This window comes from Helianthus annuus, chromosome 10 (assembly GCF_002127325.2).
Source record: "Helianthus annuus cultivar XRQ/B chromosome 10, HanXRQr2.0-SUNRISE, whole genome shotgun sequence".
NCBI lineage: Eukaryota > Viridiplantae > Streptophyta > Magnoliopsida > Asterales > Asteraceae > Helianthus > Helianthus annuus.
This window is the reverse complement of record NC_035442.2, coordinates 84,232,920-84,237,764: the sequence shown is the minus strand read 5'-3', so window position 1 is coordinate 84,237,764 and position 4,845 is coordinate 84,232,920.

Here is a 4,845-nt window from a genome sequence, read left to right as displayed (position 1 = left end):
ATTTTAATCAATACTAGACGATTAAAGAATTCAAATTCGCCGCTATGTAGACCGGAGCGACCGGTCATGACGGGGTAGCCAACCCAATAGATCTATTAACGATTCCACATGTGCATTACTTAACGATTAAATGCTATTAACTACGCCCAGTTTCCCGCATTTAGGATACCACTTGCATTCCCCAATACAACAATATATATATAACCTACTGAATAACAATTTAATATTTGGCGTTCTATAAATTCCCGACATCCCCCACGCAATGTAAGCCTATTGCCGCTACTTAAACTCTTGAGACTTGGCAAATTTGTCCCACCTTAGATTTAAAAAATGTTTTTAAATCTTTACGATCGTTATACTCATAACATCGTCATTTTCCCCGAAAACTATTTATTACATTAAAACTTGTTTTTTCTTGAAAACAAATTAAGTTATACATCTTTCTGAGTTCTTAAAACACATTATGATACTCTAAAAATCGTATTTTCAATGAAAATATATTTTCATGTAATACAAAAGCATATTTTTATATGAAAACATATACTTTTCTTTTAACGAAATGTTTTTCTCTGAAAACATTATGTAACATAGTAAAAATGGTGTTTAGCGACATTCACTAAAATACATTTATTCGAAATCATGTTTTATACGAAAACATATATTCATTCTTTTTAAAGACGTGTTCTTCCCCCTAAAACAGTATTTAAAACAGTAAAAAAAAGTGGTATTCGTGATACTCACCTTTAAGTGCGTTTTTATTTTATCACAATCCCTCAAATTGGTTTATACGTCCTAAATTAAGAACCATTTTAATAACCAATTATTCTACAAACAACTAAGTTTCTCCGATACTTAGAATTTTCCAATAACTTTGAGATTTTCCCGAAAAGTCTTTGTTTTGATTATGTTGGCGTTTATATATATATATGGCATGGATCATGAGAAAACTAGTTTAAATGAGAAAACCAAAAAACTAACTAAAAAGGCCTAAAAAACATACCAATTTTTTTTTTTTTACAATTTTTTATAAAAAATTGCTATTTTTTATGTATGAAAAAAAATTTCAAAAAAAAATTGTACTGCATATGTGCACTAATACGGAAAGCCTAAACTACTTAACCCTCCCCCCACCGACATCCCCCAAAAACCTAACCCCCACCCCCACCCTCTCAAAAACCTAAAACTTAACCTTAAACATAAACCCGAAAAAAAACTAACCCCCACCCCCACCCCCACCCCCCAAAAACCTAAACCCCCCTACCCCCACACCCAAAAACCTAATCCTAATCCTAAGGTAGTGTTTGGTATGAAGGAATGGAATGTGGAATGGAATGGATCATTCTGATGGAATGAAAAGGAACATGTTTGGTTATCATGTGGTAATGGAATGGAGCATTCCAAAGGAATGTAACTCCTTCCAAATATAATAATTTTCATTCCTTGGTATGTAGGTGTTTTTTTTCCATTCCTTCAAGGAGTGAAAAGAAATATGTTATTATTATTATTATTATTATTATTATTATTATTATTATTTTTTGTATTTATATTTATATTTATATCTATATTTATTAATATTCATACTAATATTAATATATATCAAAAATCTATTATTAATTTTTTATCATTAATATATTATTATTATTATTATTATTATTATTATTATTGAGGTAATTACATTTTTGCCGTTTATAATACAGTTGTGTTTCGTTATTCATCTTTTGTTTATCAAATTGTACAAAGTAATGATTCATTCTATTCACATATGAGTAACCAAACATCACAATGGAATGGAATGATCCATTTCATTCCATTCCATTGTCCATTCCATTACCTCGTCCATTCCATTCTCTCATCTATTCCATTACCCCATACCAAACAGACCCTAAATCTCCAAAAAACCTAACCCTAAAAGCTAAACTAAACTCAAAAGCTAATTTTAAGCATGTAATGCACATGTGTAGTATACATATAATGCACATGTGCAGTACAAGTTTTTTTTTTTTTTTGACATTTTTTTATATATAAAGAATAGCGATTTTTTAAAAAAAAAATTGTAAAAAGACAAAGAAATCTTGGTATGTTTTTTAGGCTTTTTTTAGTTAGTTTTCTCATGATTCATCCCCTATATATGTATATATAGGAACGAGATCAGGAGAAAATGCCCAAAAGTGTGAGAACGGTGAGAACGCATCCTGGCCCAACACGTGTCACGCGACATAGAGAAGGGCGGAAGGGCTTTTTTGTCCTTTCATATTTCTTTTTTTAAATGCGTGTCACATCACTTTTCCATTTTTTGCCGTTTAATAAATACGCGGCGTTTTTATTGTTTTTAGATCAGGATCATAGTAAATATTTTGGCGTTTTAAGTAAGTTTGACGTTTTTATTGTTTTTAGATCAGGATGCAGGCCTATAATGTAAAAAACATCAGTAATTTTCTTGATGTTTTTTTTTCTATCAAGTAGGATACAAACCTATACTGTGACAGGCAATTATGGCGTTTTGAAAAGATAAATAAATTCAATTTTCCATGTAGTAACTTTTAATATAATAAATGTTTGGCAATAATGTTACCGTCTCTTCATTTTACTATTTTGCAATTACTGTTTCGTTCAATTTCATCTGTCAGTTAGTGTTGCTTTTTCCAATAATACTTTGTTTGGCGTTTTTTGGCGTTTTATATAGCAACATCGTGCTTTGCTAGCATCCGTTCTCACAGTTTTCACACTATCAGGCGTTTTGGTATTTGTAGTTTTTGGCGTTTTATACTCAATTTTTTATTATAATAAACAACAAAGAATTAGATAACAAACAATAGAAAATGAAAATAAAAATAAAAATTATAATCTAATTTCTCATCCAAATCTTCACTGTCATCATCCTCTTCTACTTTAACCTTTTTGGCATTTTGAACCTGTTTTTGAATACCTTATGTAGATCCTTATTTTCTTACATAACGCCCATCTTTTGAAGATGCTTATTTTTGTGGCATCTTTTATTGTGGTTTGATATATACTTTTTTGGTGACATGTTGAAGATCAACGCCTGCTCGAATGTATTGATCCCTTCATGCCATCAATATATCCATCAAGAACAAAGTGACATGATGACATATTAATGTCATCAGTCTCTTTTTCATGAATATTTGTCCATCTCATTCAGCAAAAGCTTATAGAGATACCCACCTCAGAGAAGAATCCATTCAATGAACCTTCATTCAGAACAATACTCAATATAGAAGAAACGAGGTTCCACATCTGTGGCTTTTTTAACTAATTTTTTGGCGTTTTAAAGTGAATGGTTTCTAGGAAACATGGCATTGTTTTTGGTTTGTGATCAGTTGATTGTGCAGAGACGTCTCTCTTATAGGATGTTTTTGGCGCGTAGTTTAGGCGGGATTTTATTTATAATAAATGATATTAATAAAGTAGCCATCTTTTCAGTTACTGTGTGTATTTTTACTGTTTTGTTCTGCTTTTTATGAGCTTTTAGGGTCATAGACGTTCCATCTTCCAAGGTTCGCGTTTTTTAATGGCTTTAAGTAGTTTTTGGCATTTTTTTCCCTTTTTAGCTTTTTATAATACTTCTCCAAATTACTTTTATTATAGTTGGGAGTTTTTGGCGTTTTACTGCATTATGGCGTTTCACAATCATTATGACTTTTTGGCGTTTTATTAATATAATGTATTTTTTATTTTAAGTTGAAAAATACATAACAAACAACAGAAAAAGAAAATTAAAAAAATAAAAATAGGAACAATTCATGTTCCAAATCTTCACTTCATCAGTCTCTTTCTTCTTTGAAACATGTTCACTGGCGGTTTGGCTTTGTCATGCTTGTGTTTTTATGGCCGTTTGGAAAGACAAAATGACATGAGTTTTTTTTTTTTAATATGTATCTTCAAACCACTCATCAATATCATTCGTCTCTTCATGCTATTATAATATCCATCAATAACAAAACACAAAAAATGACATAAGTCTGACACCAGCATCTTTTTGTTTATGATTTGTCCATCTCATGCAGCAAAATGTTATTTGAGTCACAACACCTCAGAGAAGAATGCATTCTCCGAAACTTCGCGTAGAACAATATTGAATATACAAGAAACGATATTTGTCATTTTTGGCGTTTTACTGAGGAAATATTTTTTTTGGGTAAAGGGTTACCCCGGTGATTCTATATATGCACAACGCCAAACAAAACAAGTAGTGAGGAAATACCCCCACTAGTTCAGACATGGGACATGCCCCATGAAAGTAAAGCAACAACCAAGCAATCGCAAAACAAAGAACAACCAAAAAACCACAACTAGACTAACAATCTAGAAAAACATAGAGCTGAAAGAAACGTCGATTTTTTGGAATCTTTGATGTTTGAGTGTTTTGGCGTTTTCTAAGATGATTGGTATATAGTAAAATATGGCGTTTTTTGAGTAGGTGTGTCTGATGTTTTAGGGATTTTGGCGTTTGTAAGATGAATGGTATATAGTAGAAAATATGGCGTTTCAGGTTCGGGGGGGGGGGTGTTTTTATGTCTGGGATGTTTTGTTTATATAGAGATGTGTTTTGGCCTGTAATGGCATTTTATTCATTACTTTGGCGTTTTGGTATAGAAGTGTAAAGACCCTTTTACTCTTAATGAAGCGCGCCCACTTAATAGACTTCGTGTTATTTACGAAAAACGCCACCGCGCCAATCTAGACCACAGATTATTTTGATAGGACGATCCATAAGCGTTCTCTCTGTTCTCACACTTTACACCGTTTTCTCTAAATCCTGACCCTGTGTGTGTGTGTGTATCTATCTATTATACTAAATGAATTCTCTTAAGCCACAAGGTTTAA